General features: G+C 40.8%; 1 long non-coding RNA gene across 7 annotated transcripts in view; it reads left to right on the plus strand.

The window, feature by feature from the left end:
• The window catches only part of LOC101717883 (uncharacterized), a 105744-nt gene that overhangs the window by 24739 nt on the left and 65410 nt on the right, over nt 1-15595 (plus strand). For all 7 annotated transcript variants that reach the window (XR_015449013.1, XR_015449014.1, XR_002397306.2 and 4 more), the window contains one exon: nt 2129-2228. This is a non-coding gene — a long non-coding RNA (uncharacterized LOC101717883). The remainder of the gene's footprint in view (nt 1-2128; nt 2229-15595) is intronic.

Genomic DNA, 15595 nt, shown 5'->3' on the forward strand with positions numbered 1-15595 from the left:
CTCCCTCCCCTCCGCCCCTTGCAGTCGTGACCACTTCGCTTACAAGTGGCACAAATCAGGCCTACGACACGTTTTGCGCCCCGTGCCCTTCGCCAGCTAGACACACTGCTAGACGCCCTTGCCCTCAGGGACTGGCCCAGAAGGACACAGACGCACACGGTGCCCACAGGGAAGGGAATGGGCAGAGGAAGGGTCTAGGGAGGCGAGGGTCCAAGCCCCGAGGGCTGCGAAGCTTCGCATTTTCGGGGAGGGCCTGAATTTCCCCCGGATCCCAACCACCGTTCTTCCAACAACCAAAACGCCCACCTCATTCCCCTGTGGGTTTAGTGGCACACCGGACTCTCTGCTTTCCGAAATCAGGACAGGAGAGTGCTGGACAGAGGCAGGGAGAGCTAGCTCAGCCTGAGAGAAGATGCCGAAGGCGAGGACTACAAGCTCCAGGGATAAATCAGAGGCCCCCTCCCCAAATAAAGGAGATTTTCCCACCCTGAGGGCATTTTCTGAAAGAGTAAAAGGGTTCCTAACATCTGCACTGGAGGTGGAGGAAAAGGAAAAGCTCTAGGGGATTTTCCTCCTGCCTCTCACCTGGGGCCGTCTGTGGAGCGATAGCTCTGCGGAAAGAGAGGCAGAAAGAGCCCCGTCAGATTAAAAATAGCTTCACCCTGTGTCCCTTCCACTCCTCTTTTGTCTTTTGCTTCTTACACCACCACCACCCTCCCCAGCCAGAAAGCCCTTCTGTCTCCAAAAGCCACAACCTTCCCCATGTGTGGGACAGAGTTGACCTAAGATGAGGGAGCTTGTGCAGGACTGGAGCGGCCCCAGCGCGGGCTGCTCCGGGGTTCCTGTGCCCCCCTCCGACCCCTCGTGTCTCCCACCCAGGATAGGTGTGGGGCTGGGGCTCCAGGGCCCGGGAGCGCCCCGCCAAAGCCGGCGTCGTGCGGCACTAGAGCGAGCCCTCGCTTCGCCTCGCCGGCTTCCTCGCAGCCGGACAACTGTTGCTCCCTGCAGGAGGCTGCTGGTGCTGCCAAGGGCTGCGGCTGGGCGGCCGTGCGCCTGGGCTGGGGCTGCTGGCTTTAGGTTGGGGCTGGCGACTCGTGGAGAAGGGTCTCTGATTCCGCTGGGATTGGAGGAAGGAAGGACCCCTTCCTCTTTTCCTTCTCCATAAATGAAAATCGCTGGCTTTTTGTAGCTGCTTGTGTCTTCCCTTCCTTCCTTGGGGCAGTTCTGTCAGCCCGAGGCCAGTGGGAGCTGGTCGCCCCCTTGCTCCCCGCTTTGCCTTTGCTGAAGAAGGGCGGGGGGGGGCGGTGGCGCAGGGTATGGGGGACACTAACCCCCGTGAGTCCTCAAACTGCCAAAGCACTCTCAGGTCTGAAAAAGCCAGCTCACCTAATGAGCCAGGGGCCTGATGGAAACTTGCAGGCACTTCCGGCTGATGCCAACCTCGGGGGTCCTGTAGGAGAAAGGGCATCCATGGGACCCCTCCTCACCCTATCTGCTTCTCTCGGGGGATGGGAAGTATTGGGGACGCTGCTGGGGAAACCTGGTGCCCCAGGCTCAGCCGACTGGCTGAACTTCTGTCTGTGTTGAAAATCCAGATGAGTGGTTGTCTCTGAAGACAGGAAGAGGTGAAGGGGCTGCAGAAGCCCCTCCGGGGGAGAGGCAGGTGGCGGGGGTGGGGGGGTGGGGGGGTGGCAGTCCTGTGTGCGCACTTTCTCCAGCCCATTGGGCTGCTCCCCAGATGCACCCGCCACTATGGCTTCTCCCCACACTCCCAGGGTCTGGAGAGACCCCCCCCCCAATCCTGTTGTCCCTTCCAGGACATGTGGTTGCTTTAAATCCCTCTGCCTCGTCTACGTCAGGTTGATTTAAAGGTTCTAGGCAGACTCAGACCAAGACTCTCTTCCCTGTCCCAGGGATTCTCAAGCTGGAGGCTCCGGGGGCGTCTCTGAGAAGTTCTCCTCTTGCATCAGCACACTGCCTTGAGGGCTGTTACCCCCTCACACCCCTCTGCCCTTTCCTGTCCCTTCAGCCTCTTCAAGCCTTGATTTCTTGTGAAACAATCCAGCCCCTCAATGTCTCCCTTGCTCCTTCCAAGCCAGCACAGTAACCCATCTTCTTGCCCTTCCAGGTGGTCAACTTGTCCTGTACCCAGAGGTCGCGGAAGGGGTGGCCATCCCCAGAGGTCACAGAAGCTGAAGAGCCTGGACCAATGAGCTCAGCAGTCCCAGGTGAGTGCAAAGAGACTCAGCCCCTGGGCTCTTTGCCTGGGCAGCCTCAGGGGCCTCCACACATGACTTACTTGATGATGAGACCCAGGGAAGCTATGGAGCCAACATTTGGGGACATTCCTAGAAGGCTTGGCCCTAGGCAAGGAATGCTGCCCATCACAGAAGTTACAGGGAGAGACAGAGCCACTTAAGTGAGCCCACTTCCCACCTCGGTCCAGATCTCTAAGCAGGACTTAGGGCTCAGGCCTTACTTGGTGGGACTCACTGTTCCTCTCTATCTCCCTCTCCTGGGCCATTTCCAGCTTCCGGAGGGTCCAGAGGGAGGTGTAATGTTAAGGAGGTCTTCTGCTGGCTCAGTTTCTCTATGTAACTAGACTTCACCATAGGATGGATAGGAGAAGTTCTAGGTTACTTTTTTTTTTGAGGGGCAAGGTGTCAAACCTTAAATGTACCTACTTTTCCCATTACCCAGCAAAGTCCCTTGTTTTGTTTCACTCCCTTTCTGAGCTTCAGAGTCATACCATGGTTCTTAGTGGAGAATTCAGTTCAGTGCTTGGCAGAGAACTTTTTTTTTTTTGGTACCGGGGATCGAACTCAGGACCTTGTGCTCTACCACGGAGCTACACCCCCAGCCCCTTGACAGAGAACTTTGAAACTCCAGGGCTGTCTGATTTGGGAGGAAAGGAGAAACTGAACTACCTGGCTAACCCTTGGATGCCATAGGAGCCAAACATAGGAAGGTGCCAGAAATCTTAGAGGGCAGAGCAGAAAAGCACATTACCCTGAACATCTTCCAATGATTATGCCACAAAACTATTTGCTATCTTAATTAAATGATTGCCATGTGGATGTTTTGAAATTTTTATACCTTGAGAATAGAACTCAAATAATTAGTAAATGGATTGGAATCCTCTATAATTCCCACCATGTAAAGTGAGGAGGAGGCTATCAGGTTGTTTGATTGGCTGTGTCTAATTTCTTTTAATCTCCTCTCCTTGGATATAGGGATCTGACGTTTACAGCATATGTCTTTGGTCAATAGGGTTTTGTTAATTCCAAGAGTTTTAAGATCTCTCTCTTCCTCCCATGCATTGGTATTTTAATTGCATTGTAAAGAAATCTAGAAAAATAATATTGGAAAGGGATGAATTTCTTGCCTGAAGGGTAATCTCTTCTAATTATGTTTGAAGAATCCATGGATGGGTTAATCTTCAAACTTAGATGTAATAAGTAGCATGCTGGAAAGCTGGAAAGAATCATAGAGTATATGCCTATATACCAATCTCTTTGTTTTATAAATTAAGAAACAGGTTAAGTGAGGTTAAGTGATTTTTACCAAGATCACACAACTGAGTCTCCAACCCACATTTTTTATTGTCTACTCTAGGTTCTTTGCTTAATCACTAAGTATTTCCTATCATTACCAAATAACAGAGGTATTCTATAAACACAGTCCAGGGTGTTATACCAAATTCCTTTCCAAAGTGACTTGCATCTGGGGTGTCAGTGTTCAAAGAAAAATTTACAAAAATGTTCTTCTGCTAGCAAACAGCATTCTGGGGCTTCACCATCACTAGAAGGGTAAGCAGGGCTCTCTTCTCTCCCCCTCAACACTCCCTAGACCTCCAGGCCTCCTGATTGCCTTGGGTGGCTGAGGAAGTCATCGGCACCAGAACCTTGCTGTGTCATAGAATCCCCATGTCCTCTCTTTCTAAACCTCTAATAGCAGGAAGCAGTTCCACCAGGCGTAGGCCCCTCTCTCCTTCCTCTCTTCTGGGTGGTAATTTGATTGACATTCTTCTTGTGCTGGGCTCCATTGTGAGCTGTTAGGAGGGTAGGATGGCCTGGTTTGCTTTACAAGCAAGAAGCCAGACTGCAGATGTAGCTCAGTGGTAGAGCACTTGCTTGGTGTGTGTGAGCCCTGGGTTCAATCCTCAGCACTAAAAAATAGCAAAAGGGGCCCTTAGAAAGAAGCTTTGCACCAAGGGTAGATCTGTTGGATCCTTGTGCCTCTGGTATTCTTTTTAGCATGCTGTAGTAAATTGCCTGCTCAGAGGGTAGCTCCTTGGCATGGTCAGTTTTCAGCTTCTGATTTACAGAAGCTTCAGATGTACTGCCAACCCCTGGATCTAACTTCACTGCTTCAGCTTTCCATATTCTCACCATTTAATGCCATATTAATCACATCCTCAGAATATGGGAGTATAGCCCTGCTCTGGGGCTATCACAGACGAGTTATTCCAATGCCCTTTCCATAGAGGCTTCTGCCTTTGCTTCCCCACTGCCCCTCTTCGAGGTGCACTTACTGGCAACTTCTAACTAGGAAATAAGATTTACTTTTCTGTTTTAAAAAAGAGACAGGTTGGGAGGAAGAAGAATGAAATGGGGTAAAAGCTACAACTCGGTTTAAAAGCAAAACAAGGGTAACTAGCCATGGAAAGAATTAAGAGCTAATTCTATTTCATTTTAACTCCTTGTGTTTGTGAGGTTGAAGAAGACAGTTATAGCTCTGTCTATAAACTAAGTGCTGGAAAGCTTAGACCCTACTGTTGATGCATTTACTCAATACATGTTGAATGTTTATTCAACAAAAGTTTACTGAGCCCCTCTACTATGTGCCAGGCCTCACTGTAGGCATTGGAGATATAAATTATTTTCCCTTTGATAATCTGATGAATGCTAGGACCTTATTTCCAGCAGAATGAGGGAATAAAAAAAAAACCAAACATTTTAAAAATAATTTAAGGGATGCATGACCTCCTTAGGAGCAACAAACCCCAACTTAATTTTTTCTTCATCTAACCCAGGCCTACATTTTACAATATTGAGATCTGAACTTAAGGTCCATAATCAAATCTTGGTTTTTAGTGATTTTTTTATTTTTTTCCCTCCCAGCAGCACTTGTTGGATTTTTATTATTATTATTATTATTTTTTTTTTTTTTTTTTTTTTTTTTGGTACCGGGGATCGAACTCGGGATCTTGCACTGGGCTGGCACAGCAGGCGGCGGAACCACTGAGCTAAATCCCTGGTCCCACTTGTTGTATTTTAACTGTGGTTTTGGTCTCTCTTTTTTGCAGAAAAAAGGAACTTAGTTAATAATGCAAATGGGTAGAATAAATACTGAACAGCCCATTGGTAACTGAGAAGGAAGGTAGATGTGAAATTGAGAGACAGAACAGATGAGAAATTTGATGACCAAACCCACCCTGGTCCTGCAGAATTCCCAAGAGAGGATGCATCTTCTAGGTTAAGTGTTCTTGGCAAAGATTGGTGGTTTAGTGGAGAGAAGACAGTTTGCGTTGGAACTGGACAGTGTAAAGTCACAATGTTGGGGCCCCTGACAAAGATGCGTTTCCTAGGGGGGGTTTCGACTGCAGGCCGAATTGCAGTTAGACAGGCCAGGATTCCTTGAGAAGGAGGACCAAGCCCCTTTCCGGCCTTGTAGGCTTGGTGGGCTGAGGACTCCCATGAAGCACAGCAATGGGCTGACGGCTGGTAGTTCTTTTGAGGTCTTCATTGAGGGGGAAAGTGGAAGTCTTAAAGGCCCAACCCAGACACAGAGAGGTTTTTATCTTATCTCTGAATCTTTCAGCTGGTTTTTTTCTTTCCCTTCCTATAGTACCTTCAGAGTTTTTCCAAGTCATGAGAAAAGTCTTCTAAGAATCATGCTTTTCATTAAGGAAAGTGGGCTTTCACTGACTTTCATACTGATCAGATACTAATGCAAACTGTGACTCGGGTGGAGGGAGTTAGATGCCCTTATTCCAAATGCCCAGGGTAAGCAGCCAGTGGAAATCACTGCTGCGTGGTGACCCTGGACGTGAAGGGATCCATCTTTGAAAGACAGAGGAGGATCTGAAGTTGTAAAAGCTTTCTGTAAGATTTTGGAGGACAGGGCCAGGGATTTAGCTCAGTGGTTTCCCTGCCTGCTGCGCAAGCGCAAGAACCCAAGTTCGATCCCAGGTACAAAAAAAAAAAAAAGATTGTGGAGGACAAGGTGAAGGGTATGCATTTCTGCTTCAGTGAGAAATCAGCAGCTTGCTGCTGCTGGGGTTAAAGTATAGGAAAATCCATACAAATACAAACTGATCCTTTTCATGTTCTCATCTGTAAAATGGGGGTAATAATACTAACACCTATGATGTCTTGATGAGGATTAAATGAGATTATGCATGTAAAGTGCTTTGAACCTACTCCGTGCTTAAAAAATATTATTATTGTGATTATAATTATGTCTAGGGTTTTTTTTCCCTGTGTGACAGATATAGCAATGTCATACAAGGCTTAGATCACAGAAGCAACAGCCATAGGACCAGAGCTATTCCCAGACTGACAGATAAAAGATAATCTTTTCTGGAAGCATCTGTCCATTTGCCCCATAGCCTGCCAGTGCCCAGGATTACCCAGCTGGGAGCAAATCAGGAGGACTGATAGGAAAATCTTTTTTTCTACTTTATATGCTCCTACCAAAGATTATCTCTTTCTAGTTTCATTTCCCCTTTTAATTCCTTCTTTTATGGTCTTTAAAAAAAATTGAATTTAATCACAGTTGTTTTTGCAAATCTCTTTATTTTTTTTCCCCTCACTTTTTGATCAGGAGAAAAAGTGACTCAATATTCTTGCCATTCACTTTTTATTTTCAGCGTATAGATCTAGTCCTAAATTTGCAGAGTTTAGGCAATTTCAATCTAGGAAAGAACAAAGGAGAACTAAAAAAGGCAAGAATAGATGACATTCTGCTGTCATGAATGATGCTGCTCCTTTCTTTTTTATGCATGTTGCATCTTCCTTCTTTCCTTTTCCTAACTTCACTTTTCAGTGTCTTATAAATCTTTTCATTGCCTATTAGGATCCCCCTACTCACCTTAAAAATCACTGTCCTTGTCCTCTTGATCCATTTAAATTGTGCCAGCAGGCATTTCTGTTTTAAGTCTTGGCTGCGAAGTGCAGGGGTGATTATAGGAAAAAGCCGATGGAGTCTCTAAGTTTTCTGAGTAACACTACAAAAAAGGGGTCAGATCCACCAATTGAACCTCAAGCCTGACAAGCACATCTCAGCAGGAAGAAATAATTTGGTTTCTGTTTATTTTTCTTCCATTTTTCATAGACATTGGAACTTCATCCACAGACCTCTCCATATTTTGACTTTTCTATCCCATGCCTACCCATTGCTTCTCCTCAGGGACATTTCATTCTTTTCCTGTTTAAAAAGCATAAACAGCAGCTCAGGGACTTGTCAAAAGGCCTAGAGAGTGGTGCCCGCCTGGGTTGCAAAGAAAGAGGAGGATGAAGACAGCCTAGTTTGAGGAAGCAGGGGACCTAATGGTCAGGAGCACTGGGCTTGGAAGACCAGTGAGTCTTTTTCTGTCAGTGCCTCTCGACTGGACTGCATGCCCCTGAGCAACTTATATCTCAGAGTCTGTTTCCTTGCCTGTAAAATGAGAATACTGAAAAAAATCTATTTCATAAGATTGTTGGGAGGATGAAATGAGATGTTAGCAAAACACGGTCTGAAGCTTCAGCTCCTAGTATGGACTCAAAGCCGATATTAATTGTTATTATTGTTAGGTCAGCTCCTGAAGGCACCAGGTCTACATAAGAGTCCCAGAGTGTTGGGGAAGTTGAACTTTCAATTTCCATAAGGAAGCAGAATGGTGAATATAAAGTAGGAGTCATGAAGGAGAAGGGTCTAGAATCAAGGCGTCCCTACAAGTGTCTGGGTTTTGCTAGGGTCTTTAGGCATGTCTATGTGGCTGGGCACTAAGACAGAGCTGAACAAATGGTGAAAAAGCAGAACATGCTCAGGGCTTCCTGGCTTCTATGTAGTAGCTTCTGATCAGTTGGACTGCAATGACTTACTCCACATTGAACCTGTAACACTTCAACTGACGTGTTACTTAGGTGAACCCTCTGAGGCAGTCATGACACACCTCTAAAATGATTTTTAGGTTTGATTTTGAAAAAAATAAAAATCAAAAAGAAAAGTAATTTCACCATTTATATCAAGGTGAAGTCAGGGACTTTTTTTAAATGAAGGGGTCTCTTCCCCAGGAAGGTAACAAAATAAGGGCCAGGGATAAGAAAAAGAGCGAATGATGTGCTTGGCACAGGTGGGGGTTCTTTCTACAAACCCAGATGAAATTAGCTCTGGACAATCTTGCCATTCTCAGCTGATTAAGGGTCAGCAAGGAAATTGGCAGCCTGTAAATTAATTTAAAAGGAAGAGGTAAATTAGATACAGCTGCCCAAACTTTATCCTTTAGGTTTACGCCAACTCTGGACCTTAACATAACATTAAATGAAATAATATTTAAATAAAAGAAGAAAACAGTTTTCAGCCAGTGAATTTCTTTAAGTCTAATTTTTTTAAAAATTTAAATATAGGGACCGGGGATTTAGCTCAGTGGTTCCGCCGCCTGCCTCGAAAGCGCAAAGACCTGAGTTCAATCCCCGGTACCAAAAAAAAAAAAAAAAAAAGAAAAATTTAAATATAGATAGGTAATGGAGCACAGAGACTGTCACTTATAATAAAAATTAAAAAGAAAGAAAACACTTCATTGAGAGTTTGCTGAATTAACATTTGCTCAATATTGTTTATAAAACAAATGTATGAGAAAACATTTAAGCTATTACATAAGTAGATACTTAATCTAGTGTTTTCCTGTATTTACAGATTTATAAAACCCTCCAAACCACAGATGTTTCCTTTCTAATGCTATTCTTTAGGACATTTGTTCAGAAAAAAAAAAAAAAAAACTATCTCCGGTAGTTTTACACAAGAAATAGCTGCATTGAAATATGAAACAGTTATGAAAAACAGTGGCTATCATTCCAAATAACAAACAAATGATATTTAAAAAATACAAACACAAGCTTATTGCTTTTTTGAGAATTAGCTGTTAGCTTTTGAAAAAAATTTTTAAATGATGCTTTAGAATTCTGGGAGAAAGGAAATCTTTTAGAAGGAAGAAACTCTTTTAAAATGAGAACTATACAATTATTTTTCATTTTATAATTTAAAAATCTTGTTTTTTCAGTGCACTATCTTTAAGCTAATCTGAGATTTAAAATGAAATTTTGTGTTTCATTTTTATGTTTGTTTTTCTCCATAGTCAACTTATACAACACTAAAGATAATTTATCTCAGTAAAGAGCATCATTTAATCAAAGCTCAGAGAGCTAAGAAGGTATTTATTCATGACTATAAAATATTATTTTTCATATGACACAGAGAAAATGTAACTTTTCACAGAGTTATTTGATAATTCATTAATATGCTTATCTGGGAAAAATGTGCCACTTTCTACTATTTAAATTCATTCCTTAACTTGAAAGTAAGATTTCTTTTTAGCTTATTTTTTTGTTAGAAATATAGTTTTTGATAAAATATTTTTCCAGATAAAATTTTAAACTGAAAGCATATTTTTTTAAGCACCATAATTTTTTAAGAGTTCATGTTTTAGCAGTAGGTTGATTTCATCTCTATTCTTCCTTTCAGTACATATTCATAGATTTTAAAATTTATAGACAATGTAACATATCAAAATAGGTTGTTTTAATTATGATATTTGTATTTATAAAGGAGCTACACATAACACTAAATAGTGACTATTTATTGGTTTGCTTTTTGGCAAAAAAAAATTGTGTTTTTTTTTTAAATGAAGAATGGCCTTATTATAAATTTAAATGATAAATTCTGACAGTTGCTTGGAGGCTCATATTATGGAATTAATTAATTTTATGAAAAAACCCAGACATAATTATAATTCAAACAGTCCAATACTTTTAAAGAAACAGTATAAAAATCCAGGCCTCAGAATTGCTCCAAATTAATTTTTCCCCTAAATTTCATAAATCCTTGTCTTTCATATCTTTCATTGTGCTCCCCCACCTGTTGCATTTAAATGTGTTTTCTGCCTTGAAAAAGACAAGGTGAAACCTGAAGTGATTAAAATGATGAAGCGCTTAGTATGATTGCTTACTTCTTTCTCACTGCCCTTTTTCTGAGCAGACAGGCACAATCTGGGGTACAATCTTTTTTTCCTTACACACAGTATTTTTCCATTCTTCCCGTTGGTTGCTAATATGCACTCTTATGAGGAAAATATGGCTTGTAGAGTTATTTTGTAAGGGAGATAGTATGATAGGACTGGAAGTTGGTGCTTGTTTATGCTTCTTTCTTTTCAAGGAGGTCAGAATTTTTTTTAGGTCACGTACTTTTGAGGGCTAATGTATAGTTATTGAGTATAGAGGAGAGAGGCCATGTTTTCAGACGTTCGTCAGTGGATGAGGGAGAAATATGTCACCAGACAGGAAGTAACTCAGAAAGGACAGGGGTAAGAGAGATACAGGAAGCTTATTCCCACATCTTGGCTCAGTGATGTGATGAAAACCTTGCAACTGCATGCTCAGCATTGGCCTACATGCTGCTGTTAATTTCATAATGGCTGTTTTGCACACATGCATACACACACACACACACACTAGCATGTGTGTGCAAAGATCCTGGCTTATCTTTTTCACCTAGAAGGTTGAACTTAACCATTTATATCTGAAGGTACCTGATGTGAAAACAAAGTCCCAGGCTAGCTCAGGGTATACCAGGAGTTATGCATTCCTGTAAGTTTCATTTGAGATCAAAGTGGAGTCTATCTAGCACATAAATAAACTGAATATTGACAATATTTTTGACATGGAATAGTCTTTCTTTTAAAAGTAAGTTACCCACAAATCTGAAGTAAACCTCAGAACCTCTTTTTCTCCTTAGAAAGGCTGATTACAAAACCATGCCATTGTATCTGACAATGCTGCATCAAAATATCTTTAAATAAAATTTTAATCTCCAGAATATAAGGAAATACCAACCATGATCTAGGACAGGAATTATCTAGAATGGTTCAGGATCAATAAATATCATGTTTAAAAAATTGTAGTTACCAAATTTTCACATCCTGTGAAAAGAGAAAGAAAACTGATTTTATCTTTGTAAGCTATACTGAGATCCTTGGAAGGAAAACAGTAATAGGATTATAACTTTCCATGTTACTATAACCATTATTATTTACTGATGATTTTCTTATTCACGGTATTGCTAAATAGCAAAAAAGAAAAAAAGCCAAAATAACTTTTTAAAAAATTAACATATAAAAATAAAAGGGAAAGAAAAATTTGATTACAGAATATTAAATTTAGAGGACTTCTTGAGATAGGTTTAAATATGTAGTATAAATATCAAATGAGGTCTTTTGTCACTGTCTTTAGAAATACACATATATAAACCCAAATATTATACACAAGAAATATTTTTAATTGATACCTTAGATATATTAAAATTGCCTCCGTATTTTGGTAAATGTACAGATTAGTACCTCTGGAAAAGGTGGGGGTTTTTTCCTCCAACCTAGGAAAAGAATTGGGAGGGGAAATGGTCGAGGCATCTTTCATCCTGATAATTGGATTAAGGGCTTTCTGAGTCATAAAGATGTTTAACTTTTTAAAAGCTTAATTACTCTATAATCACACAAGCCTTTAAAAAGTATTCATCATTTTTAAATACCTTGAATAAAAAAAATAAAACATTGGAAAAGGCTTTTCTTTCAGAAAAAAAATGCTAGCAGTTTCTGCAAAATATCCTAAGAAGTCAAATTTGCCCTATTTTGTCAATACACTGAAAATTTGAGGGAAAACATTCTTTTGAGAAAAATCTTCAGCAGGTAGAAATATGTTTGACTATATGAAAATCATTTAATAGAGTGAAAAACACTTTTCAAAGAATACTATATATTTTCTGAGGAATTGAATCTTAAGAAAATTCCATTGAATTTTTGCTCAAAATTTTATTAACCAATTTGGTTATCTCTTTTTTTTTCTTTTAAAAAATTATATTGATATAATGACATTGATCTCAAAGCTGTGCCCCTCCTTGTAGTCTGGTTATTAGTTTAGTCTCCTAAGAGCTAATAAATTAGGGGCTGGGGGTGTAGCTCAATGGTAGAGCATTTGATCAGCATGTGTGAGACTCTGAGTTCCATCCCCAGCACCACAAAAAGAAACAATAAAAACCAAAGAGCTAATAAACTGGCCATATTTAGCTGGATGGTCAATATTTTAAAAGAGCCCCCCTATTTTATGTTTGTATTAAAAATATAGTTAAGCCTGTGGAATACATTAGTTACTTGTTTTTTCTTTTCCTTTTCCTCTCTAGATATTTTCTTTTTCTCCACAATTCCATGATATGCTGCCCTACCCTGCCAAAGTACCTGATCAAAATAGACTTTTTAACTCCTGTTTTTCTTTTTCTTATCTGATTTGTTTTCCTTCAGAGAAATGCCTTTTATCTATAGGAAATTAATAATCCTGCTGTAGTCAGAGCCATTTTATCAGGACCACTGTGCTATGTGTGCATTTGACATCCATTCTCATACAGCATGGGTTAAACAGTCTCAGTGAAATATCAGAGCTTGCCAACATGTGATATAAACAAACGTGGGAGTCTGATCCTGGCCTGAATGGTGCTGAAGCCCCCTGTTTATTCTTGGTTCTCTGTGGCAGCAGAAGGCTCAAGAGCCTCTGTAGCCCGGAGAGTTGTGGATGTCTGCAGTGGGTTTCACAGCATCAAGCTGAAGGGTCCCAAGTTTTTAATGTGGGCCACTAAATGAAGTTTATGTTTCAATGTGTGAATGCATAAGCTCTGTATGTAAGTTGGGTCTTTTTACCCAAAATTCTCTGAAGGCAGGTTTAGTCTGGACTACCTGATAGTTTTGAAATAGTAGTTGAATCCATGTTAGCTGATAAATAGTATACTTTCATCATTATCTGATTGAAATGAACTCTTACCTGCTTCTTCTCCCCTACAGAAGTTGATGTAACCCTGCTGATTTATTTATTCATTTATCCAACAGAATATCTGTCTGGATGATTAGATGTTAGATGGAAATGAACAGAACTTACTTCTAATGTTGGTCATTGGACATAGATCTGTGATTTCTTGATCATAGCCATTCCTTCTGGAAGGAGATGGAATCGCAGCATTGTTTTAATTTGCGTCTCTCGAATGACCAGTGATGTGAAACAATTTTTCATATATTTATTTGCTGTTTATACTTCTTCATCCGAGAAGGGTCTATTCATTTCAGATACCTACTTTTGGATTGGGTCTTTAAATTTGGGTGGTCTGATTTTTTTAAAAAGCTCTTTATATAGTCTAGATATTAGTTCTTTGTCTGAGGAGTAGCTGGTAAAAATTTTTTTCCCATTCTGTGAGTTGTGTCTTCACTCTATTGGTGGTTTCTCTTGCTATGCAAAAGCTCTTTAATAAGATGAGATCCCAGTTGTTGATTCTTTGTAATATTTCTTGTGCAGTCATGGCTTTGTTTATAAAGTTTTTGCCTACACCTATGTCTTCAACAGTTTTACCTATTCTATCTTCCAGCAGATTAAATGTTTCTGTTTTAATATTTAGAACTTTGATCCATTTCAATTTTAGTGTAGTGCATAGTGAGCAATATTGGTCTAGGTTTAATCTTCAGCCAGTTTTCCCAGCACCATTTATTAAAGAGGCTTTCTTCCAGTGAAGGTGTTTGGCCCCTTTGTCAAAGATAAGGTGTCTGAGTATGTTTGGAGTTGTTTCTGCATCTTCTAATCTGTTATATTGAGCCTTGGGTCTGTTTTTTCACCATTACCATGCTGTTTTTATCACAGTAGCTTTGTAATATATTTTCAAGTTGGGGATTGTGATGCCCCTGCCTTGCCCTTGTTACCCAGAATTGCATTTGCTATTCTAGGTCTTTTCCAGTTCCAAATGAATTTTAGGATTCCTCTGTCTAGTTCTGTGAGGTATGCTATTGGTATTTTGATAGGGATTGCATTAAATCTGTATAACAGTTTTGGAAGTATGGTCATTTTCACTATATTGGTTTTGCCTATCCAAGAACAAGGGATGTCTTTCCATTTTCTGATGTGCTCTTTGATCTCCTTTTTTTGGTACTGGGGATCGAACTCTGGTCCTTGTGCTTGCAAGGCAGGTAACAGAACCACTGAGCTAAATCCCCGGCCCTGATCTCCTTTTTCAAAGTACTGTAGTTTTCAATGTCTCATTGAGGATTTTTGCATCTAGGTTCATTAAGGAGATTGGCCTGTTGTTCTCTTCTTTGGTTGGATTATTCTCTGGTTTCAGTATCAAGGTAATGCCAGTTATCCCTTTAGATCCTTACTGGGTCCTGGGGATCCACTTCCCTCCTTCCTTTCTTTGCTGACTTGTATATTACAGTGTTTGGATTCCGAATTTCAGAGAGGCTCATTTGCTGCTATTTACTGCACCACCTTCCCAGAAGTCTCTAAATCTGTGAATTTTTAAGCGATTTTCAACTGTGAGATTAATGTATTTAAAATTAACCTCATAAATTTCTTATCAACAACAAAAAATGGTAACCCTTGGTGGAAGAGAATCCAGCAATATCTTTACTAGTTAGATATTCATTAGAATAAATGAAAAACAAAAATTTTTGTAGTGCTTTGGACTGAACCCAGGGCCTTGCATATGCTAACCAGGCATTCTACCCCTCTACCCCAGCAGCAATTCTTGATCATACAGCATCCCACCTCTCCTTCTATAGCACACACACGGAAAACATTCACAGGAACCCCCCTCCCTGTATTGCCCTGTTTACACAATCTTACATGTCAGTGTTTGCAGACTGGCATAAAGAATGAGCCAATTCCCAAGTCCTTTTATATATGCTCACTCAACATAGAATCTTTGGGCTTTTACAGAGCTAATAGGAAGCTCATCCAGCCTAGACTCTCTGTTTTACACAAGGGAAAATTGAGACAGTGTAAGGGATGCCATCTTGCCTAAAGTCCACAGAGAATTAGTAAATTCATGGATAGTGGAGGGTTAGAACCATCTAGCCTGAGGAAATCTGACTCTGGGTGGAGAATGTAGCTCAGTGGTACTGCGCGCCTGCCTGGCAAGTGCAAGGTCCTGCGTTTGATTCCCAGCACCAAAAAAAAAAAAAAAAAAAGGAAAAGAAAGAAAGAAATCTGCCTCTGAGCAGAGTAGAGATGGGCTGTTGAAATCCTGGATAAGGTAAACAAAACAAGCAGGAAAAAAAATGATGATGATGTTATTTTTCTGGTCAAGGCATTTTTCTAAAACAGGTTATTAAAAAGTATCAAAAACTATCTGTCACTCTCCATTTGATACCATCCAACTGGATTAATCCATTTATCTCTTTCTCATTTCTATCATCCACCCCCCCGCAAAGAAGAAATACTTCAGTGACCTCTCATGTGCATTCAGTCTGCCTTCTCTTCATAGAATAACACAACAAACCTTCTCTGAGAATGAGAAATTTGTAGAGTGT

The sequence above is a fragment of the Heterocephalus glaber genome, unplaced genomic scaffold, assembly GCF_053883595.1.
Source record: "Heterocephalus glaber isolate CG9 unplaced genomic scaffold, H.glaber_assembly_v1.0 deba00000594, whole genome shotgun sequence".
In the NCBI taxonomy this organism is placed as follows: domain Eukaryota; kingdom Metazoa; phylum Chordata; class Mammalia; order Rodentia; family Bathyergidae; genus Heterocephalus; species Heterocephalus glaber.